At 42.6% G+C, this 26,472-nt stretch overlaps 1 protein-coding gene across 3 annotated transcripts in view; it reads right to left on the bottom strand.

The window, feature by feature from the left end:
• Positions 1-26,472, bottom strand: part of LOC124156306 (probable JmjC domain-containing histone demethylation protein 2C) — a 622,610-nt gene that overhangs the window by 306,557 nt on the left and 289,581 nt on the right. The gene's annotated exons all lie outside the window — the stretch shown is intronic.

Below are 26,472 nucleotides of genomic sequence, written 5' to 3'. Positions count from 1 at the left end.
GAAAGGGATGGAGGAGTAGAAGGAAAACTGGTTCGCGTTTTGGTAATGAAATCACAGAAATGTGCTGAGCTCAATCCAGCAATTAATAGTATCGCGACCTCGCAATGATTTCACCCCTTAGGCCAACTGACGATTCCCACCGTTTTACGGATCAGAAGGAAGCATTTAAGATACTATTTCTGACTTCACACTAATAGTAAGAGATTGCAATCGTAGAACAAGGACATCATCACAGAATTGAAATCCCAAGATTGGCACAAATCAGACCTCCAATTCTCCTTCCCAGCACTATACTTTAGTTCCCTGATGCTCTACTTCCTTGTGCCCTTCTCTAGCTGCTCAAAATACCATCATCTTTTGGTCTTCCGCGGGAAACGTTTCTTCCATTTTTTTCCTCCATTATATTTCTCACGCAATTACTGCGGGTCTGGGAAGTGCTCTTCTCTGGCCACGGTGCTGTACATTTTCTTTCCCTCTTCTATTATTTGATACAGCTCCTTGATCAAAGGTAAAGGTAAGGTTAACGAGGCATCAGCAAAATTACTTCAATAAACTTCACCATAGATGCGCGGCAAGCATCATTACACTAAGCATAGCGAGAGCCAATAAATGAGCAGGGCAGAAATGAAGACGCAAAGACGATATCACGACGGAATAGCATAATGTACGCACAGGTAAAATATTTCACCCTACAAAAGCATAAAATGAATTTCCTATATCTAGTCACTCGATTGGATAGTGATAAATTTTTGTGCCCGAGGCTTCCCAAGATAGCCAAATTACATAGATATTTTTTTCATTTCAACGATAATAGCAGCAGTTCAAAGCCCTTATCTAAGGGTGGAGGAGGCAATTATGATACACGTAGCGCGTGATTTAACGTTTAGAAGTAATCATCAATTCTATTTCTGAGATACGTTAAAAAAGTGTTCTTCCAATGAATTCTTAAATGAAATTAAATTATTCAGTGGGACGTAAATTCTACTCATAGGTTAGAAACATGCATTTTCAATATTGCAACGTAAATTACGCACCCGTCAACAAGTAATTCAGGGGTGGAAAACCTTTCCATCGTTTTCTATTTCAGCCTCTACATTGTCATATCAACTTCCATCCCAATGACTCACGAGCCAATCAAGTATTTTAAAAAACGGCCGAATATAGCGCCCGAGAACAACACTGCTCTCACTTTAAATCCTCCAAAAACGAAGGCATCTTCTCTTTAAACGGAAAAAAGAGGGATATGGGGCTGAAAATTTTCCGCGCGGCTTTTTCCTGATAGAGTTCAACGAAGAGTCAAGAGCATTTATAGGAATTAATATTACCGCATTCCATTTCGTTGTACGCGGAAAACTATGCAGAATAAAATCGATACGATCTATATTGAGATGGAGTCCAGCTGTTAGCGTTCCATTCGAGGGAACACTTCTAACACATAAATGCTTCGTGTAAATTTAAGCTACGATGAATACACACCATAAATTGAAGTCCATGATTAAGAGCAATGGACTACTATTAAAAGTTTACCGCATACAATGATAAGGACAAAAAATACAATAGTCAAAAAGGGATAGGCGAAGAAAACGCAGATAATAAAGTAAAATATTAAGGTCGCGGAAGAAAATATGCTACCAGTTCGTTGCGAACCTAACGATGAGCAATTTTAAAGGCTGCTATCAATATTTACACACAGAAGTACTCTTCAAGCAAGACGCTGAGCTCTAACAGTAATTTATCGAACACCCTGACAGGTTGCATATTTTAAAAATAGGGCAAGATATTTTTGACAGTTAACTCTCGCCGGTAAAAATCAGAGAGTGATGAAATGTGGCATGTGAATAATGTTAGTATGTAAATGTATTCTGGTTTGTAATGATGTATCACAAAAAACTGAAGACATTTCAAATTATTCATTTACCATATAACCTACTTCATGTTCCACTAGGTTATGCCATCCCTGAAGATGATGTAGTAGCACTGAAACTAGTGTCAAATTAAAAAGTTATTTTTGTGGAAAATTTCTCCTTGTTATATAAATATTCTATGACCAGCCTACATCTACATCTACAAATTACCCTGCGAGCCACCTCTAGGGTGTTTGGCAGGGGGGTGATCAATCACCAGCATGCAGCATGCATTTGGACTCCCACATGCACACCACACCGTCCAAGAAACGTCCCGTATAATAACAAACTATACTACTATATGCAGTTAGAAATAGAATATAGAATAGAAATTCAGAAACATGCATTAAGTTTTACATAGGTTAGTAGGCTACACTACAAGTCATGCAATCTATTTACGCGTTCTATTGCTGCCGTTATAATCTCTTATTGATCGTGGAAAAAATGACATTCGGAATCTGTCTGTTCTGCAATCTATCTCTCTTATTTTATTTATATGATCTGATCTTCCGTAGTACGTTGGCGTCCGCAAGATATGGTTAACTTCGTCAGAAAAGACACTACTCTTGAATTTATCTAAAAGGTTTAGTCTATTTTTCAATCTACGGTCCGACAGAGATTCCCATCCGAGTTTATCTAAGAGGTCAGTTACACTAACAAGACTATCGTAACGACCTTTCACATACCTGGCAGCTCTTCTTTGCACGCGTTCTAACTCTGTTATTAAGCCTTTTTCATGAGGGTCCCAAACACTGGCAGCGTATTCCAAATGTGGTCTAACGAGGGAAAAGTAAATAGTAACTAGTACTCCACAGGGTTGACACAATTACCATTTTGGGGTTGAAATCGGTCACTTTTTCACAGCGAATCAACATTCCTGACAAAAAGAAAAAGCACCTCAATGACGCAAAAGAGCATAGTTCCCATGACTGTTATTTCCCAGGGAACGATAACAATATATCTGTCCCATCTAATGGCACACTCAAGTGCATTCCATCCTCGTTTAACACCACGTCAGCAGCATGGGTATGCACGGCAAATCCGACGACACACTAATGATTGCGACTCGAGGATATACATACATCCTCGGCGAACAGGCTAATGATGCCCCGAACAGGTTTATCAGCGGGACGATTTCTCGCGGCCCAGGCACGAAGCCACCGAAGTGGTTGCATACGATTAGGCAAGCAACCTGCTCACGTTAGAAGGGGGGGGGGGGGGACCCGGAGATGGATACCCACTGTGGCTAACCCGGGATTGAGAAGTGGGGAGGGTGACGGCATGAAGGTATTTCCTTCGCTTTCACTTTCCGGGGAGAGAAAAAAATTGAATTTTTGCGGTCCGGATGAGGTGCAGACCGGTAGCGCTCCAGTGACAAGCGGTCTGAGGAGGCACGTCCCTTAGAAAACCTACCAGTGGTGAACCGGTCTGGTTATTCGGGGCGCAAGGAAGATAGAACTCCGTTCACACAACGCTTTTAGCTCAGCACGAAGGCAATAAACGTCGTGTGAACGTATAAATCCCACGCGCATAACTCGCAATCCCTTACTCTGCAATAATACGATGGTAGCCGCTGCCGCCGCAGTCAAACAAAAGATTACTGCAAATAACAAAAAAGAGAAAGTACTGCGTTAATAAAATGCAATGTCGGCGAGAAAATAATTACGACATGTCGCCGCATTATGATAAAAAGTTGTGCTCTAAAAATATATTTTAGACATTCCACCGGATTCGGTAAAATGACATCATTTCTAAGAGTGACTACTAAGTCTTGAAAATGGCTTGAAGAGGCCAAAATCGGAAGAGTGCTAAAACATTAGTGTGGGAACACACCGCGTTTTCACTACCATCATAAACTCGGTCAAGATCCCACATTGTAATTTAGCCTTTACTTTCGGCACCACATGTCATCTTTAGGAACAAGTTGTGTATTAAAATAACTTCCATCTGATGACAGCATTAGACGCCTTAACCTAGGTTGAAGATTATGGTGCATGCCGAATTCACCTATTATCGTTAGACATAGATTGCAAATAGGTTTCTCGGTCTTTTATTAGATTAATTCAGCCCACTCTGATAGGTTTTGACAGATTTTCTGCTACCGTCGACAAGGGTGAATAAGAGGAGAAGTAAACACACTTCAAGCATGGAAGAATCTAAATCTATGGAAGAATTCCCCTTCCAATGGAAAAATGTCCACTTATTTCAATCGCGTAAAAGTGCAAATTTGTCACGAATAGCCCTTCAAAAATGCATAATTTTTTTAGCACGGATTCTCATTCGCTCGAGTCTTATCAAATTATCCCATGGGGCGTAGCTCTGCGTTATGTCCACGATACAGATGCTGCGTGAACACAGCCACATCAGATTGTTTACGCCCGTAGCTACCAAGGCTACGTGAAAGGGGGTATTGGAAAGACTACCACCGACGAACCGACCGGTCTGGTTTTTGGGGGTGAAGTAGGGTGAGATCCGACATGAGTCGTCGCGCAGGAAGATGAAGAAAAAGAAGGAAACAGTCGGACGCACACAAAAAAGTACGAGGGACTGGAGAGAGCCGGAGCGTGGAGCAGCAGTGTCTGAGGATTTTGTCGGTCGCGGAAGATGAGTCGGTGGGCAGGAAGGGTAGGCAGAGAGAAACATGAGGGTGGCTGAGAATACAAGGGGGCGGGGGAGAGGTGGGTGGACGGAGGTGGAGAGGAAGACCAGAAGGGTAAGAGATGAGTACCTACTGGGTCCGACCGGGAACAACACACCTATTCCTTCCGTGGCGAACATCTGCTAGGGGCGGCAGTGAGGAAAGGATACCTTAGCCAAGACTGGATGTTGCACCAACATAGTATTTCACCACCAATATCAACCAAATTAAATTGTAGACTCACATGACCTGCCCGTAATTTCTCAAAAAATGGAGTCTGTCCGTGGTAGAAATTCCGGAGAAATTTCAGTACTTCATGGAGATAAATCTTTCAACCTCTCCCCTTTCAACATCCAAACCGATAACTTCCCAATATCCCACTTCTAACATACAAAGATGAACTGCTAATCGTAACTCAAGATTTCTCACGGCTATTTCAATTTTTATACACTTAGTTTCCAATCCTATTCTCTTCGATTCTCGATAAGGGCACATATTATTGGAGAAATCCCACACGCTTTAAAATATGATTGCAGAACGATGAGACCGCTGAATCGTGAGAACAGTGGCGGATACATATTGGGGGCGCGCACCCCCATTGCGGTGCCGCCCGAATATCCAAGTAATGCAGAACCATAATGATAACTTTTAATGTCATTAGATGGCATTTTTTTATATAACGTTTGTATACGTTTATAATGAGTTTAAATAAAACTTTCTTGAAATTTGCATTTGACTTTATTTTTTAGTTCGATAAAAGTAAAGGTAACTCAAGATATCTTTTGCGCTCCCCCCCCCCCCCCCTGAGTTTTTTCTCTATCCGCTACTGCATGAGAATGGATGCATTGAAAGTGGGAATTATAATGGAGACTACGGTTAAGTTTATGTCTCATTATTGACATATTAAAAAAAACTCAAGAAACCAATGCAACAAGATATTTTACCGTTTTATCGTTATTTTATTTTTATTTTCAAATTCATAATATCAATGAGGGATGACCTATCATTAAATGCTGACAGACCTTTTTCATGAGCACAGTAATGTTTTTGAACTGTTGGATAAAGAACTGTAGGGATAGTTTCCAGGATATATTATAAAACATATGAATAAATTGCATTGAAATCTAGCAAAATTCGTGCGATATTTGCAAAAACAGTGGGTGATGAGAATTTTTGGGCAATATTTTTGTTCTCAGGAGGTCGAAATAAAATACGATGAAAGTAAATTTTCGAAAAATGTTTTCGTGGCCTAAGAATCTGCTGCATAGTGTTATTGATAGAACTCAAGCACAGACCTATGAGCCAACTGACAGGTTACACTGGACTCATAAGCGGAAGGGTAAAGTGCGTTGGCGTCGGAGCGGAGCATAAGCGAGACGAGACCCAAAACCTGACCGCCCACCTCTCCGACACAGAGACGCACCTCCGCCCCCGAAAAGCCATCAGCCATTCAGTCACCTCCTCCTGCCTCATCTCCATGCGAACCCACCTGGCTCCATCCCCCTGCGAAAAGCCTCCCTCTCCGCCTTGGCGATGTGCACGGTCGGAGACAAGTCATTTGACCGTGCACAGCTTCAGACGGGCGCGATCGAGCTCCCAAAGTGCACGGAAGGGGCAAGGGGGTGGCGGGGGGTAGGTTGCAAGACTTGGATGGAGGACGAAGGGGAAGAACATGGGAAGATTCGGTGCGTTCCTCCCCGACCCCTCCTCTCTCTCTCGCGAAAACCACGCACACGAGCAGACAGTAACCGACACCGGAAACGATCACATAGTGTGTTTTCTTTGTTTTCGATCGATTGATTTTTTAAAAATGCAACATCATCAACAGACCACAATCCTAAGATTCGTTTTTAAGCAGCTCTCAATTTCGCTCTCCAATCTGCCAGTCTATTCATTCGTAGATTCTTCTTCTTATTTAAGAATATTTTCAGGACCATTTACGTGGGAAATTCGTGAAACGAAATGGAAGTGATTGATAAAGCTCTCTATGATGCTCTGCTATGGAGAATAGATGCTAAGCTAGGGGAGTACATGACGGGTTCGATCCAAAAATCGATACCCAAGCGATTAGCCCTCAACTTAATCACATTTTTGCACTATGGCCAAGGAAATACCGACGCAAAGAGCCAACTGATTTGGAAGTTCCATCACTTAGAAAGCTGGGGGCAATAGCAACAGTCTTCCGCACACCTGCTTCCAGCCATTCGGTTCCCCTCCCGGCCCAATCGATATTCAGCGATGCCTCCACACACACAAATCCACCAGTCATACGACTTGGGGTGACTTGCACGATGCATGCGAATGCAAATCCATGAGCCCGGGAAAATCATGTCGGGGGGTAAGCTAGCTCCGGCAAACGGAATGACTTGGAATCAAAAGTTTCAAATAATGTTACATCAGCCGGTGAAGGGGTATGTTACAGCTGCTGAAACAAATGAAACAAAAAAAAAACCTTTATAATCCCTTGTAACTCTTCCCACCTATACACCCCCACTAATGGCATTAATAAGCGGCCTTTGGGCGTGACAAGTGTTTAATATGGAAAGTTAAACCCAGTACGACAATTGACAGCAAGGATAAGAGGATCTGCGCCTCGGGTGTCCGCAAGTAGGGCAAATGAGAATGATAAGGGATCGAGGGTAAAAGTTCATGTCATACCGGTATTACGTAACGGTACAAAAATGAAAACTTTTTTTAATAGCCACGGATTACAAATCACATTTCATTGGAACAAAACACAACCAAATCAATACAAATTACAAACACCCTAACCACTGCCAATCTCCCTACAGTTGGTTCATAAGGTATGACGCACATGTAGATGAAGATTAAGAGGGTAGAATACTATATATGAACTGGGATTAATATTCATTCAATACCATGAACTTAGAACTCTTTATAAAAAAAACTGAGTCGAGAAAAAACGAGAATCGATTCGAAGGAGAAATCTTATGATAAGGTGTGGATCTGATGCAAGTGGGAGGTCAAAAAAAAAAGACGAGGAAAAACAAACTCGACTAGTGAGGTCCATTTATTTCCAGCGAGTGAACCGCTCCTCAGACGAAGCAGCTCCACGCCGTAGGGGGGGGGGAGGAAGGCTGCCCCCAAGCCCTGAGAGATTTCCTCACTTTCCTGCCCCTCTGGCTACTTGCCAGTCTCATTCCGAATTCCCTTCCCCACGATTTCCGCTTTATCCATCCTCTCTACACGCGGTGGGAGGGGCCTGCGGAGATACACGGAACGGCGGGTAATATCCTCCTTGAATATTCTTCAGGGGGAGGGGGAGATCCGCGGTTGAACTTCGTGACGCAAGGTGGATCTGAGGATGGTGTGCTCGGGGGAGTAAAAGAGAGAGAGAACAATCCGTGGTAGACAGGCCTCAAGATTGTTGTTGGCCCACGATTCCCTTGCCTTCAGGGTACATTGTTATTTGGACGATTTGCAACAAAATAAGTCCCGTAAAATTGTAGGATTTGTCGGCACGTTAATAGATTCCAAAATCTATGATAAAAAGGAGTAAAAAATATTTTGTTTCGTAAGCAAAAGAACTCAATAATATTTTTCTATTAAAAATTATAAGAAATGTTTTAATTTGAAGGCTGAAAAATTAAAAGTTAAAAAGAAATTAGAATTACAATTCTTGGCGCTTTCGAAAGATTTCAAGCGGTAATTAAACATTTACAGCTTTTAAAGTATATTTTTTATTACCGTTCAAAAGATTTTTTCCTGCAAATTCTCACTAATTACTCAAAAAGCCATTTAGATTATGATAAATCAATTTTTCATAATTTATTACGATAGTTAGGGTTAAATTTAATTTAAATAAGTGAATTCCAAGCCAAAAATAAAAATTATATACAAGACACCTACGTTGAAAAATTCCACTAAAAACAATGGCATCTAAAAGAGGTAAGTTAGCAAATCGTGGACAACGATCTGCCCCATCTCTCGGTCTGAGAGGGAGGGAGAGAAGATCGGGCGAAATTCGGTAGAGAACGACTTGCGGTCGCCCACAACTTCATGCCGCGCAGGAAGTCGGAATACCGTGACGGAGGCCGTGGATTTGATGGGAAAATTCGTAAAGAATTGCGGCGAGGGCCCCCTGGGGGAGGGCCGCCTTCCGAGAAACAACAGGCACTGACCTTCTCGCCTCTTTCCACTCTTCACGGATTCGCACTTTCTTGCCACAAACTCCGTTTACCTCTTGTCCGAACGAAGCACCACCGAGCTCCTTTTCTTCACAAACTATACATACTCACAGTGGTATAGAGCCATATTGGGGTAGTTTCCTTCATCAAAGAAACCGAAAGGCACTGATTGCGTTTCGTTACCCCCCATCTACATCTACATAATACCCTGCGAGCCACCTCTAGGGTGTTTGGCAGGGGGTGACCAATCACCAGCATGCAGCATGCATTTGGAATCCAAAAGTGTATTCATAATATCTAAATTATTTGGTTTTAGAAATCCCAGTTTAGACAAATGTTAATGGCCAATTTTAACCTCATTTGAAAAAGACCACATTGGCGCCCATGCGATGCCACTCCACGTGACGTCACAGGGACCTAGTTTCTATACGAGCAGATAGGAGTTTTACATCGTCTGAGATTACCAATGCATGCATGAGGCACAGAGCTCAGGGAAACATGTCTTAATAATCACTTATTAAAACTGGCCAAGGTCGGAAAGTTTTCCTCGTTTGATAAGGTATTAATAATCCTTATTTAAGCCAAGCGCTACCAGCTTACAGGGTACTCTGCTACCTGCTAGCATCCTGCGTAGTATCAACGCTCAAAGCCTCGCCCCAAGGTCACCTCACACGGCGGCAGCGGGAACCAGTAAGACGTCACACGTGCTTTTCCCAGCATTCATACTTAGCCGTCGCGTTTTCGCGCGGTCGAAAATTCTCACTTTTCATTTAATCGCGAAAAATAGATATCGTCGTTTAAAAATCTAAGAGCGTGAAATGCGTACTCCAGGAGTAATAATCTTCGATTTAGGCAATAAAAAAATAATAGGAAACCACCCTACTGATCACGGAAAACAACCACGAATTGACGTGAATAATAATCCTCGGAAAATGTGGTAACACTATTATACTATGCTGCATTGCTTAGTTAAGTAATTACGGCGAGTCACTACAATTATAGAACATGATTTCACTTAACCTACCTAATGGCAGAAATTACTGATGCTTTGATATCATAACAAAAACAAAAGAAGCAGAGTTCACCTTTGGGTTTCAGCAGATTATTTATCTTTGTTTGCGCCAATAATTCATAAAAGAGACACTAAAAATTAGAGAAAAAGGAAAAAAACAGAGCTCCAAGTTACTAACTGAATAACACTTGTTAATCTTGAATTCCAGGAGGATACTGGGTGAGAAATTAATGCGATAGGAAACCAAGTCTCAGAATCATATCACTATAAATGCTGAGATTATAGCAAACTATGAATAAGCTTATGATCATAAAAATGACAAAAGTATAATATTACCACTAGTAAAAGTGAGATCGGAACAAAATGCAGACACCTTAATTACTCAAAGTTGGTACAGTTTATGACTGAAGCTTCTGTTAAATGCACGTTACAACGTAATAATGGCACTCAAAATTCTTTATGAATCAAAATACGACCTCTTCCTAATTGTCTGCATACATTTTTGGATCGAGTAAGCCGTCAGGTAGAAAAGAATATATTAAAAAAATATAAAATGACCTCCAATGTAGATGTACAACTCGGAAAAAAACAAGTTTTGAATTCTAAAGCACGTCCTTCATGAAAACTCCACGTAATACCTCACGAAAATCTTCGATAAGTATGGAATTAATAGGTTCCTTGAACAAGAACCAACTCTGACGATAGAAATAAAAATACACAGTTGGTTCAAGTAAGCGCTTGGTTTTAATCCCATCACTCTCATCCCGAGCACGCATCTCAATTAATGCAGAGGGATATCTAGGAATCATCCCCAACCGGCTTCTGCCCATCTTCCGATCACTAGGTTAGCGCGAAAACGAAGTTGATGTGCGAGTGGGTCGGAGCGCCTGATCTCACTACACTGCCCCGTGGGGCGTGAAACGATGTTATTTTCCACTGTTATCATCGTGAGACAGGGAGAAACGGAGGGTAGAAGCATGCCGATGCTAGGATTGTAACAATAATTAGGAAGCATTGAACGAAGGATTACTCGTGCGAACCATTTATAACCTTACGAACCCTTAGAACGACATTGGAAAATAACTGTTCATTACAAAAATGAAATCAACATAAAACCTACTATAGATTCAAGTACAAAATTGATGCTAGCAATTTTAAAGAGTATTATAAAAGGTAAGGCAAATATTTATTACACTCAATCCTCGGCTAACAGATAGCACTAATGAATCCTCGCAGAAAGACGCATTCTTTTGTTTGTATTAAACCTTGAAAAGCGTGAAACTCGGAATCTAGAAGGCTGGAATTTAGAATTATGTAAAGATATCTCAGGTAGCAACTATCAAAAACGTAATTCCCTCTTTATGGGAAAATAATGAGAGAAAATCATCCGGAAAACAATTGGATGTCCTGAAGCAAGCCTTTACTTCAACTAACAGACGCATTGCATCGCGAGAAGGCGGTGTAATTGGATGACATGAGGCTCTTACATCGACGACGGATCCTCAATGGGGAACTTGCATGAATTTTTTTTATTTCATAGGCGGACAGAAAATTATTTTCTGAATACAACAAAGAAAACCGCATGTAAATCTGAGTTTTCCTTCGCGAGATATTTAATGATAAATATTACGAATTTTAAAGCGCGGGAAAAACTCCCTCACCCCCCAAGCCACTGCCGACGAAGCCTCGATGACGTCAAAGGTGCCTAAACACCACGCGAAGCTATTGTTGTGATTGTTTGTAATAGTTGCCAGCAGTTGTGAGAGCTTCGTTTGTTAGACGTGTTGAATATTTTATATTTAAAGATAAATATCCGACGATAGAGGCTTGGAAGCCCTCGTATTTTGCATTATTTATAATATTAATATCTGAGTAAGGGCATAAAATATAAAACTGGAGCAGTTAAACCAAAAATTTGATAATACCTAAATAACATCGTTGTAGGAGTCTGAGCCACGGCCATTGGAAAGGGGATACGTTAATTGTAAGTTGATGTTATCGACGGCATATCATTCATTTAAGTATGTAATTAGAACGATTTTGATGTTTACTAATGTCCGCTTAGCTTTTATATACAATAACTTCATCCGTTTATTCGTAGGTACCGGAGAATTCGTCGTTTAGGACTGTCTGTGCTTGTATTATGAGGTGAATTCCAGTCAATGCAACTTTTGCTCGCTGATTGGAGACATCTAGGAACATTTTTGTGCCAAAATAGTGTTATTTTCAACGTGACATCTCCCGTTAAGCTACTGCTAATAATCACAGTGCCAGTGGTTGTAATGCACAAAGTTTGACAAGGTTGAAAAATATCGGCCATGAGTTATCAGTGTTCCATCGTGATTGAATTGTAAAAAGTGCTACTACGCTATCGATAAATGTCTAACAGTAGTGTAAAAATTGTCAGTGGCGTGCTAATCTCCGTTGTTCACCGTAGATATGACATTTCACGATCACGCTATTGAAATAAAAACTGTGTGTGAAGTTTGTTATTCCATTATTTCAACGAATAGTAGTGAGAAATGTCACCTGTGTCACTTGTGTGGGATAATTTAAGGGTTTAAATCAGTGAATAAATAGTTGTATTCATCATAACGAGTTCTGTTATTGTAAGTTGTACGTGATGAATATAAGAATGTGATAGTGACATCCAGTTTTTGATAAGAGTATTTGCCTATTTCCCACTATATTATTATGGTATATGCTAGTATATTGTTTATGGATTTACCTATATTATTGAAATAGGTTGTAGCTTGTGTGTGTGTTGGCAGCGGAACCGATTCGCGATCTCACATGTGGATTGTGTGCAGACTGTTTTGCTGTGAATTCGTACCGTAGGGCGGATAGGACTACCTTCTCCGTTAATCCGGCGTTGCCAAATTCAACAGCACAGCTTACTCTAATGTCAACAGCACAGCTTACGATCGTTATCCTCCAGTATTACAAGTTTCTTTTACAACTCGATTTGCCGCCGACGTATAGCAATAATTTGTCTTAACAAATTCCATGAGGGTCGTGGCATCAATTTTTGGTGTCCTAAAAAAAGGCTGGTGTCCTAACACCCCATGCCACACGCCTTTTAGGCGGCTTGCGGGGTATTATGTAGACGTAGATGAATTTCAGGTGTACTATTCGAACGAGTGGCAACGTTATCATCCATTTTTCTGATAACCAAAACACACGAAGTGAAACGCTTGTACTTCATCATCCCGATGCCGCATTATTAATATCCGAAGTAATAATCTAGGCACAATAGCAATAGGAAAACTTTCCCAAGAATAACAGAACAAAATAAAGTGACGATGAGCGGCTAAATACTCCCTCAAAACAAATTTTACACCATGCGCTCAGCGTATTTCCCTACTCCCTACGGTTGTTTAGGCACCTATGACGTCACGCCTGGCCTCGGCAACGCTCGGGTGTCTTCGCGCAGTGGTCGGCTCAGAGAAATTTTTCTCGATTTTAAATGCAATTTTTTTATTTCTTTTGATGTTGAATGGAGAAACTGAAGGTATTTTTGCGAGCTAATGTATCCATTTGACTTATTCAAAATAGTTTTTAGAGCAATCTACGACCCATGCAAGTTCCTCATTGTTAGAGAACACAGCTCCGCTGAAGCATTTTATAACACACCGATCTTTAAGGAGAAGCAATACCACTAATGAAAGGGGAGAAAGAAATCTCATAAAAACGGAATGGTGAATTGCACACGCTCAATAATTCTTGATCTCAACCGGCTTTTAAAGAGGGAAGGGAGCGATGTTTTTTAAACCGCAACGTAAAAAAACTAGTTTCTTCGCTAATGATTGGTTGATGGGATCCTACTAAATGAGGTCATCCCGTAGAAAGTACAGAAAAAGGTAAAGGAAAAAGCACGACCATCTACTCACCTCGGGGTTGAAAACGAAAGAAATTCGATTACATTTTAACACGGCACTTCACATGATTTACCCACCATGTGCACTCGCAGACGAAAAAAGGTAGACCTGACAGCTCCAATACACAAGAAACACTTGACCTATATCTTAGAAGAAAAAAAATATTCCTTCGAAAATCTCCTCAGTCTAATGAGCTCCTTCAACGCTTCAGGAGAAAATACGCCCCGACCGCCCCAACATTCACCCGAAATGATTTGCGAAAAAAAAGGGGAAGTTGAAGGCGGCGGTATACGCTCCGAAGAAGCCATTGAATTCCCTCACAAGAAGTATCCGACAAAGAAATCGATGCGAGGCGGGAGAATTTCTAGAGACCCACCGAAGCGGATAAAACGGAGTCCGGCAATGTGCCGACAGAGATCCGCAGACAAAGACGAGCCCGAGTTTCACCGCCAGCACCCAGCTTTTGCCTCAAGGGGGTGGGGGGAGGGAGGTAAATATGCCATTGAGAGAGCGAGAGATTCCCGGTCGAGAGACGAAGCAACCGATTCGAAACGAGAGGGGATGCAATAAACTTGCCGATCGCCCTCATCCGCACTCCCAAGCGTACGCGTGCAGACGTGAATTACACCATAAAGAATTCACAAAAGGTTCTCCCTTTATGTCCTCGCGCAGGATGCTGCAATAAGCGCCGTTCGTATGATCGTCGCATTTCAAAATAGCAGCGAATTGAAAATATGTCCACGCTTTTTATTCGAATTGATCTACAGGTCAAGGAATCTGGATGCCGTGAAGAATAAAGACAGTGAATCGCACAAAAGGTGGAAAGAAAAGAGAATATTATTTTGAACACGTCAAAGGAACAATATTTGCGTCAAATAAAAGTGGATAACGATCAAAAGAGGGATAAAAGGAGTAGTTTTTATCAATTTTTCAGCAGATAATATAGATATAGTTTACGTTCAATTGATCGGTGAAGTAATTAGGGATTCATAAGGAAGAAAAGATCATGAAATACTCATAAGGAGGAAAGAAAATGGAAAATTATTGTTATAGACGCAAAAAAATCAAGGTATATATGTTAAAGTATACTGGATCATCATCAAGTGAGAGATAATTAGCGTAGTTCTTTTATTCACACCGAAGCAGCACAACAAGCCATTCAAGTATCAATTAGGTATATACTAAGTGTGACCATAATAAGTCTTAAGGATAGGGGTAAAATATCAAGCCAACCTACGCGACGAGACACCCAAAAGATTTAGTATAATACCCGACGCTGCGGAAACTTGCATTGAAAATTATGCATAACAAAAATTTCTAATAAAATGTCCAATTATTTTGATCAAAATTTCGAATAACTTGCCATCATCATCAGCAATAACGCTGTGGAAATCATTGCTCAACCTCACGCAATGCTCATAAGATTTATGAGTATCCACATCATATGCTAATGCACTACACTTTTACACGTAGACCACACCATATTTACATATTTCGGCATTATATGCTTACGTCCTATACTTTCAGAGGTATGAATCCTCAGATTGATTACGTACTACACCACACACTTATTTCGGATCCTGCAGCTACCCCTCTTCATATTTCTTCCTTGGGAACTCTGTGACTCTCTTTCATGACGAAATTAATCAGGGTAGAAAAGAAGATATTTCTCAATTTTCTAAATTCTAACTACCACGTTACCTCCACACGAAATATAAAAAAAGAAAGCATCATCAGAGATGTAAAGAAAAAAACACCATGAAAGTGTAAATGAAAAAGGTCAGTGGCGCTTTGACAAATTCATAAAAAAAGAGAACTCACAATACCAACACGCAAAACAAATTCAAAGGGTCTGGAGCTGGCCAAGAAAAATAAGACAAATAAAAGGCCAAGAAGAAAGGCATGTCCAGTGTGTGACGGGAGCCGCTGGTTTCTCAAGGAAAGAGTGAGATCTAGTAGGGCAAGGGCTAACAGAGCGAATAGGAAAAGGGGAGTGAGAGAAAACTTCAATGCAATGGGCAACGTTGGATGGGGGCTTTTGGAGGGTCAAAGGAGCAGAGGAGGAAGGTCACCAGAGGGACTTGGGGAAGAAAAAATAGGGAAAGAACTAAAACTTGGGCTCTGAATAACAGGATGGGTTAGATACGTGGGGGTGGGAGCCCTTTTCAGAGAAAGGAGGGTCGGTGGGAATAAAATTGGGAGAAAAAGGGAAAGATTTGTGATATTTTTGGGAGGAAAAAGGGTAAGGGTGAAGGGGAGAGGAGGAGGAGGAGGTTTTGAAGTTGGAGATTAGGTTCCAGGAGAATGGAATGGGGATTCCTCGTTCAAGCTACCACAATCATTCTTACGATGAGGGTTACTTTCCAACAGCGCAATGTTTATAAGGGAAACGGACCGATTCGAAGTAATATTCCCTCTGTTTTACGGGAACGCAGTTGAGAAGTGTAGCAACATGTCTCCAGATTTTTCGTGCAATCGAGGTGATACATGATGAGGGGCATGAAAAATTAATTATAAGACATCCGTTCAACAACAGAAAAAATTCGCAGATATATTCCCAATCAGACATTTTGATTGATTATCTATCCACCATGATTTTGGTACCTAGTTGGCACCATGATCAACCTTGATTCTGAAAAATACCCTTCAGTGCTAGATGGTGGTTCTATATCAGATGAGGAGACATAAATTAAAGAAAAGGCTGATGTGGTGAAAATTAGGCTGCTTGGACAGGGATCTGTCGTATGGGAGAGCAGAAAACTCAGAAGATTCAGAATCAGTGGGTGATCTATCGTGAATAACAACGTCCGGGATATGGGTGATTTCAAACTGCGATCAGAAATCCAATTCGGTTTTTACGTCTTTTCCGCGAAAATTAACCATGTTTTTTATGTTGACATGGATAAGGTTAATTCCATTACACCTCACCCTGATACTCTTTCATGCATTAATCCTACCATGATTCCGTTTGCTAGTAGTGGAAACAAGGGCGGAGAAGATAGGAGACTGGGGAGGCGGGTTTCTGCACGCAGATCAATGGCGAAAGGATTTTGGAGGGGGAGGGGAGTAGGGTTAAGCGGGCGGGTGGTGTGTTTAGTTAGGCTCCGCGGAATGGCCCCGAAATCGATTTGACATGCAGTCGGGGGAAGGGGTTTTCGGACTTGGCGGGGGAATTAACGGTGAATGATGGGGTTAGGAGTAGGCTAAAGGGGTCGCATGTGAGCGAGGAGGAACCCCCTCTCGCACTGCTAAAGATCTCAACACAACTTGACTCAATATCAAACTAGACTAATAAGCTCAGACAGTGGCGTAGCCAGGAATTTCGTTCGGGGGGAGGTCCAAAATCAGGGGGGGGAAATTTAAAAAAAACAGGGTACTAATTGTAAGTAGAGGGTTTTAAACTAATTTTAACCCTTTCATAATCAAAAAAAACTACATTTGTTAAAAAAAATATTTTGTAAATTCATGATTTTTCAATATTTTGTTATCTTTTACGGATAAAAATTATTGTATTTTCATATTCCGGGGGAGGGGGTCCGGGCCCCCTGGGCCCCTCTTGCTACGCCACTGAGCTCAGAAGGGGTAACAATCGGTCAAGAGAATCTGCAAGAGTTCATATGACTTCCGATAGAAATTATTACCTTCATTGCTAATGGATGTTTTTAAGAGAATTTAGCGCCTATCTCAATAAATAACTATTAAAAGTAAAGTGACGCCTATGTAAGTTGTCTTGAACCCATAGTCGTTCTTCTCAAGTTTTCACCCATTTAATGTTTAGGTTTAAGTTACGTTAAGTTTTAGTGAACTAGGCTTTCGCTTTGCTCAGTATCTAGGCTAGATATCATTACATTCAGCCTAGATACTGAGGTAGCTGACTGAATTGAGGATGACTGCTGAGAGCTCACACTAATCACAAAATTGAACGTGTCACTGTGGTACCACCTTAAAGTATCTTAGTGAAAGTTGGGAGAAACAACCACGCCTTGCCAAACACTCTAGAGATGGCCCGCACGTAATCACGAAGTTGTAGACGTCATACTTATAGATGTAGAAGTTAGGTAATACTTGCAAAGGTTAGAGAAAATGGACTTCCACAGAGAAATCGTCGTATTTCGACTGCAGTAGCGGGTAACTCCGAAAAGGTTTACAGCTCACCAGTCAGTGGTTAATCAAAAACGTATGCGATACGTATAACTGGTATACTAATAGGTATAAAATGTATTAAGCTCTTCTTAGGATTGAAAGAAAAAAGTATGTGATAATCAAAATCATGGCTGCGCTGATTTATGAAACAATTATCAAGTTCTCCAAACGATTGATAATGGGGAGAAGTGCTCACCACTAAGCAAAAGCTCGGGAAGTGGCTCGCACGGTATCATGTAACATGTAGTTGCAAGCAAAGTTGCGCCTAGTTTAGGTGAACTAGGCCATTTGAGAGTGCCTGTGACCAACCCCTTCCCCTTGCTGCCACTAACCTTCCCTCTTCTGACGCCCCTAAATCTTCTTCCCTTCCCCTTCTCCGCCTCGTTCATTCAACCCATCACAGAGGGCGCGAGTGTGGCAGGAGGAGGAGGGGGAGGACGATGATGATGATGACGGAGGCGAGAGAATACGGGGGGGAGAGAGGGAAGGGGATTGGTGGTGGGCGGCAAACTCTGCCACCGGATCAATTAGGGGGGCGAGGAAGGCGCCGGGGGTGGAGGAAAGCGACGTGAAGAAGAGGAGGACAGAATCAAATCGTCGGAAGGGGGCTGGAAATACTCAGAAAAATAGGATGGAAATACTCAGGAAAGAATGCAATTACTGAGACGGAATTTGATGTTAGATGGGAGTATCGATTACTTAATAGCACCTAAGGCAATATGTAAATTAAGTTGATCTTTCTCTGTATGTTTCCCAACACAACGGCGCGCGACCTCAAAGATCCGCCAAAACAATGACTATCAAGTGAATTCCTCATCGGCACACTCCCTGCAGAGAACACAACGTGACATATTTTAGTTTTTTTTTAATCATTTCAAATATCACTTCGAAGCACCTTATTTTACTTATTCCGTTACATAACTCAGTAAAAACTTAAATGACATTATTATTTTCAGTAGTCAAGAAATTGTTTACAAACTTTTTCCACCATAGACAGGAATACGAATGAAAAAGCAGCACGAACAGATCAGAACAACAGATGGAATGACGATTTTCTTTAAATTGGGTAGAAAAAATATACAATTTATCTCTCCCTCCCGCAAAAAATAAGGTATTTCTAATAGCATTTGAGATGAGTATGTCATTACATAAAACATCAGAGCTTTCAACATACGCGCAAATTACTCCTAGACATCATCCAAGCAAACCTTGCCGTGATGATGGCCATGCAAGATTATGTTGTGTAATGGCATCAAGAAATGACGGATTCTTCGAGCAGCGAATGATATTCCCAGTGAGTTATGAAGGTATTTATACCTGATTACTGCACGCAGCAAAAACACCAAACGACAATATGAACCACAAAAAAGAGTTAAAAAAACACACGGTTCCAACATTATCATGGATTGCAGGATTCGTTCCGATAGGAATAAGTAACGTTTTTACTGTTTAATGACGAAGATGGTACACTCCAATACAGGAAAAAGGAGGGATGATGAGGCACTCAAAAAATTAGCATCACAGTACCATAAAAAATATGTTAACCACGTAAAATGGTCGTAGAACAATCAGGACGAGTGAAGGCATTGAACAGATAATACCTTTCGTGAGGTAATGATTTCATTTAGATCTTCATTTTCAGTTATGACGGCATTCAGCCCATAGTTCCCCTCTACACTGATACATTATAAAGTAATATTTACGACAAGAGAATGGAAGTAGCATAAGGACTTGAATGTTGGGAAATAAATGACAGATTTGTCCTACGAAGAGCAATATTTTTTCAGGGAATAATGAGAGCATAAATACCCCATTACCGTAAAACACAATAAATTTCATAAAATGATTCTCATAACACAAAAAATAGAAGAACAGTGCAATTTAGAGTGCCACTGACTGAGATATTCGCTCAATGAGAAAGACCAGCCAGTAATAAAAGAAGAAACATTCCATTGTGGTACAATATCACTCGCTAAGTATTACAACCCGAAGGTTTGTTTGAATAGATAAAGGTAGAGATTAGCCCAGATTAAGCCACAGGCGAGGGAATTTCACACACTCAGGGTAGAGGAAGTAGTTCCTTCCCCTGGTGCACTTCGAAGATCATGGTTCGGGTTTTCCCGAAGGTCTTACTCGGGATTTGAAATCGGGACGCTAGGATCATCAGCCGAACGCTCTACCTCCTGGGCCACCTTAGCAACCGTAAAATACAATAGTATTCATAAAATAGTTTCTACAACAAGAAAAAGGTATCGGATCAATCTCTACAAGAGGAACGAAGGTACAGATTTAAGTTGAAGTAGACAAGCATATGAGTGATGGGCAGTGAGGCACTCACGCACGACCTGGATCGCAAACTCACGCATTCGGAGCGCTCCCCTCAAGTGCTGGGGAGAGATTAGGGCGAAATGAGACGAGGGATGGGGGATGAGAAGCAAACGAGTTACACCGGATAACTTAATGCGACGAGGAAGCCGTGCAGTAGTGGGAAGAGAGGGAGATAGAGAGAGGATTAAAAAAAAGCATAAATACCTGCGCAATGAAGAAAAATAGGGCTTCCCTTTTTCTATGTACACACGCATATACGCGCGCTCCTATTCCCCCAAGAGAGAATTCATGAAAGGCTGAGAGGAAAGGGGATGGGAAAACTCGATCATTAATTAACTGCGGTCGCCAATATTTTTTTTCTTCTCCCTGCTCGATGACGTAGCCTCGGGGTTCAAAAACGCAAAGCACGCTCTCGCTTGGAAAATAAAGCAACGCGCCAATCGGTCTCGGGTGCACGACGCTGAAAGAGACAAGCTACATCCTCCATGCGCGGTGCAGGCGAAATGAAAAGTGCGTCTAATTACACAAAGCCGGCTCGATAACGAGGTCGCGACTTAATGGAAGAAGATTCGCTCGCCTGGTCGAGATCAAAGCCACTTACGCGGAAGAGTGGGTGGTGAGGACGTGAAAAGTTCCACCCCGGTAAATGCCGTGAGAAAACCCACCCCCAAGTGATCGATGGTGCCGGATAAGTTTATTGGAAAGAAATTTAATAAAAAAAATACGCAGGCGTGCGGTAGCCTTTCATTTCTTACTGAGCAATCATGGAAAAGGTTCATTCCAGCCTCCCACTTTCACATTCCCTCACTTTTCCCTGATTCACAGCCCATTTTGTTTTATTTCTCCGTCTTTATATCAATAGTGAAGAATTAATACATGCGTATTTTAAGGAAAAATGCACCAAGATATTTATGCTGTGAAGAAAAGTCAAGTATAGTGGTAGGTTTTTCGGGATGTCTACCGAGTCAGGTTATGCATCACAGCCGACGTTTCGATGAACGAGTCCTCTATTTTCATCATGGCATGTTGACATCATGATGCCCTGATGACGATCGACGACTCGTTCATCGAAACGTCGGCCGTGATGGAGAACCTGACCCGGCGGAAATCCCGAATAACCTTCCACGATACAATACACCGAGAAAGCCTGCGATCACTCGAAAGTAAAGAAGTGGAAATAAATCCACGAAATGTTGGTGACAGGAATAAGGTAGTTCTAAGTTGACAATACACCATATTGCCCGCTTAAGATGGGAACAAAATGCCCACCTCACCACTAGCTGTGCCACAGCCATGCTCCACGCGTTCCACATGACTTTCATCTTTTTTTCAAATCTTAAGTTTTTCCCTAGCCATATTCTAATTTCCCTAACATTGCCGTGAATTCCATTCCCGATATTCCCCGACATTTCCCAGAGCGGACCGCGCCATGACGGCGAAACATATACATTATACATACATACTGTTGACATCTGACGGCCTTTGATTGACTTTTGTGATCAACGCTCACCCCAGTAGCCAAAGACAGTCTTGAAATGGGGGCTTTGCTGGACAGCGAGGGGCCGCCCTTACGCTATGATCTAGGATCAAGAAGTGAACAAGCCTGAATGACCCACAATGCCGCCTGGAACCGTGCAAAGTCCGGGGGGATATGAATACCTTTTTTTCATTTAATCATGAACGAATTCTTTCCACACCATGGGTGGTGAAAAATTCATCCAGGAGGAACATGAACCCGCTACCACTAGGTGAGCAGGCGAGGATTGAAACCCCGCCACCGCCGAAATCGGTGTTTTAGGTGATATGAGAAGACGTCACATGCGTCAACTAATATCCAGAATCATTCCATTAGGTATCAACATGATTCTTATATTTACATTGGGCACTGCAGACGCGTATTGCAGTTGATACTAGCAACAAAGATATAGCCGCAGCCTTGTTTCAAAATATTCAGAGGATATAAGAATCAACCATACAAAAAGACTATAGTTACACGATAAAATTTGTAGATCTTACTTCCTTCACGGCCAACAATAGTAATCGTCACAAAATTGACTAAGTGACAGATGCACAACAAATGCCGCAGAGAATCGCGATATCGAAAACACAAGCTCAAAGAATATTATGCCCAACCTTAGGTCCGATCCTTCATCGGCGATAGGTCAGCAGGGCTGTATCCAATGATATCCACTATCCCGTATGCGGGAGAAAGGACAGCTGACACGGTCGCACACAAGCACTAAAAAAACTGCCGGATAAAAAGGCTCGATCTCTTGGCACTATACCTCACCACCGCACCCAAGTCAACAAAAGATGGCGTCGTAAGCTCGCGCCAGGGCTCCTTAGGGGGAGGGGAAGATGGGGAGGGGGTAAAAGATAGGTGAAGGGGAGGGGGTGCATGAGCGAGTTTTAGGCAATGAGGGGAAGGGGCACAAAACAGGGGAGGGGAAGGAAGTAAAGAGGACAGGGGGAGGGGGTGAACAATAAGGTTTTTTTTTAACCCGTCGCTCCTCTTACTTCATATGTTTCTCCCCACCTCATCCTCCAACAACAGCACCATATCACTGACACCAACACACAATACTCAGCCCTTATCCGTAGCACAATCCCTATCACTAGTCAATGTTGGGATGAGGGACAGGAAGGAGGGGGTTGGCGGTTGGGGAGGAATGAAGGGATGGTATACACGGGGTCTGGATCGACAAAATAGCAGCAAGAGAGCGCGTCAGGGAGGTAAGGTCACCAATGAGGGGAGTCAATTCTATAAGCCGAAAACACGGCCGACGCAGCCACCACGTCTTCGATCTCTGGCTCTCTATCCGCCGCGGCCCGACGGAAGCACAACCCCCCTCCCCCGCCTCCTGCCCCCTCTCCTCCTCCTCCGCGACACCCACCCCCTGTACTCACACACACAGACAGACAGACAGGCCGCCCCCGACCGCCCCTCCAGACGTCGCAGCACGCGACCCACTCCCTTTCCCCCAACACCGCTCCTCTCCATCCACCCCCGCTTCCACTCCACCGAGGGAAAAACTACGCACGCCCGTGATAACGGAGAGCAGCTGGACGATTGAGCACTCTTACGAGTGAGCAAAGATGGAGGTATAGCGGCCGCGGGTGCGGAAATCACGAGAGGAAGCGAGAAAAAAAAACATGCTACACCGATGAAAAAAGGAGCCTTAATCTACAGTGCAAGATTATAATCGGATCGGTGATGACTGCTGAATGATTAAAACAACGAGGCGGACTATCGCTACTCCGTAATAGGTATGGGTTGACCACACCGCAAACTCAAGAAAGAGATTAAATAGAAATGAACTGAACTTAGGAGAGAAAATCATAAGGGAAAAATACCCTACGTCTCATTCGATGAGAAAGATGTGGAGATCCTCAAGTGTCACATTGGTAATGGCTACCGGTTGATTCCAACGATGGAAAGAATCTCCAATCCGTTAAAACCACGGTTTGACCAGACTAAAATATACAGGAAGAAAGGAAATAGAACTAAAGTAAAATATGATCTGGAAATGACGAGAGGGGGAAAATCACCGAGCCATACCATCGATGAAAACTACAAAGACGTATCCAGTAGGCATAAATATCGGATCGGTGATGACAAAGGTAAGACTCCCTGAAGTACTGTTCATACCGCCCTTAAATTACGGGGTCACCGCACCGGGAGAGGCAGGAACATTGGATCATTGACGTTCGATTTTTTGTCCCTGCAAGGGAATCATAGTGAATTGAACCAGGGAGAGGAAATCATGAGGAAGAGAAGAAAATCTGGCAAATCACTCACTAAAAATGCTGAGGACATGATCTATACATCGGAGCGGTAAAAATCGTAGGATGGTTTCAACAACCAAACAGGATTCATTTACCCCTTGCCGCAAGAATTCTGAAGCACGAACTAAAGGGACAGTTGGTTGATTGTTTTTCTCCCAAAAAAGAACCATTAATAAGGACCGACAGCGAGGAAATAATGGAGGAGAATAGAAAAAATTTCAGTCAATTCTCCAATGAAAACGTTGGAGATTTCTTTTAGATGGAGGTTACATTTAATCTTTTATACGACGATTCCGTTTCTGAAACGGCACTTTTTACTCCAACAGCGTGAGGAAAATTGAAAATGCTCGACATCGATCTTAATACATGATCTAGAACCATGATTATTTAATTTTTATGGTCGCAACCGTAGATTTCCTCTAGTTGCTGGTTGGCTACGTCCTCAACACAACCTCCCAATCGCACGAGGCTTTCGAAAGACAACATTTCCGATCGGATCGTCGAATCGTACGAACAAAGATTTATTCAAATCACCGAATGGACTTGACCTACGTCAAGTTGCAAAATTTATGACCCGGCGAAGGATTTCCGAAGGTTTGAACCCTGCGGCCACGACGAACAACGAACTGATTCAATCACCGAATCGGTCCCGATCAGACCCGGGTGATTGTAATCACGGATGAAGGCGGCGGATGACTCGACAACCAGGATTCCGAGGACCGGGTCTTAACTAGGAGGAAAATTTACGATCGTCTGAGGAAACATCCGCAAGGCAAACAGAACGGGAGCACAATGCAAAACCGACGCTGGCACCCCTGCTTTCCAGGGGGAGTGAGTTACTCGTCCATCCTGAAGTCCCCGTTGCTTCCCTGACTCGCATAGGCCAACGCTTGTTCCTCCCTCCCCCCTGTCAACCCCCCGCGAGCAGCCGCCACCCCTTATCCATCCTCCACTTAACTCTCTTGCCTGCTCTCCAGGGTGCGATAACGCCTCCCTGGCCACATACAAACACACCCCGCCCTGGGCCTGCGCCCGACGCAGTCTGGCGATTGCCAAAGGGAGAAGGCAGCACGAGTTGCAGGGCGTAGAATAGAGAAAGGAGACTGAAAGGTGCCAGGGAGGGCGGTTATCAACGGTTTAGCATGGATTGTGTGTGAGTTGGCTTTGTCCCTGGGCGATTCCGTCGTCCGAGATACGGTGGCCGAAAATAATTGCGGGATTACGATTTGAACTACTGAGCATACATCTCTATGCTCAGTATATATACAATTATGAATTACTGTGGATTTTGATGGAAAACATAGGTATCGGATTGGACAATCTATTTTGATACTGTCCAATGACAATCCATATTTCGAATGGGTAATCGATAGACCACTCGCACTTGAGTCGTCCACAAACACTATACTATGTAAGTAAACATACCAAAACAGACAATAAGACAATCTATATATTTCTACAACTAGGAGAGCATCGACAATAAATAGACGATGGGCAATAATAATAAATTTGTTTGACATTCACTTCATGAGTCATAAACCATCGACACGATTTCAAATTATTCAAATCATCATCATTAGTCAACAATCCTGAGATTGATTTGATGCAGCCCTCCCTAGATTCCCCTCTCCTATCTGCTAGCCTTTCCATAGCGACGTATTTCTTCTCTTTTACATCCTTCATAACCTTCCCTATGTAACTCATTCGGGTCCTTCCCTTTACCTGCTTACTTCCCACTTGCACTTCTTTGATTGTTTCCATCAGGCCTTCATGCCCCATAATAGGACCAACTAAGTTTTCCCGTCTGATGATTAAAAATGATACCGATTCGTCGATTTATTTTCATAAACCAGAGTTGGTGGTTGTGAGTGCTTTGCATTTCGTGAGTGTGGCGTTGGCGGGAGTCACAGTTCCAGAAGCTCGGCGGGGGCGAAGAGGAGAGAGAGGGTTAACAAAGCCGGCGATGCGGGGGCGAGTATATAAAGGTGATGCGATTTATCAACTTCTTCCGCCGCTCCACACACCCCCTCATCCCAGTCCCGAGGGACGGCTTGCTCGCGACTGCCATATCCCGCGGGGTCAGGGAGCTCCCTCCACGTCCGAGGGCTCCCCTTAAAAAATTCATCCCCCCTTTCGTTCGCCGCCATCAATCCTCCGGAAGGCCGGAAACCCGGTGACGTGGCCAACAAAAAGAGCCCTCCCCGGACGGCGTCATGAAAGAATTCCGCTCCAACATCCGCCAAGTTCAAAGTCGAAAAAAAATATTATGTACACCGGAGGGTAATTCATGCGCATACCGATGCGACGTGATCCAACGTGCTGCTTGGGTTGACATCTCCCCATAATCAACCCCGTCCATTATCTCGAGATGGGGACGTTGACAAATTCATAAACTGGATGCGTGAATTTCGGCAAGCCAGGGATGAGTATGCGAAAATTCCAGATGGGAAACATCATTAGTCTTGACCTAGACAAGTAGAGGTGAATAGTTTTTCATGTTGATGCTACGAGGGCTTTCGCAACGCTTATGAGGAGGCTCAGGTAGTCTCCTTTCTTTCACGCTATACCTTTCCTATCTCAAAAAACTCATTCTATCGGGATAGTGACAATTACGAACTCCATGAACGATATCAGT

The sequence above is a fragment of the Ischnura elegans genome, chromosome 3 (assembly GCF_921293095.1).
Source record: "Ischnura elegans chromosome 3, ioIscEleg1.1, whole genome shotgun sequence".
In the NCBI taxonomy this organism is placed as follows: Eukaryota; Metazoa; Arthropoda; class Insecta; order Odonata; family Coenagrionidae; genus Ischnura; species Ischnura elegans.
This window is presented reverse-complemented; position numbering and strand designations above follow the sequence as displayed.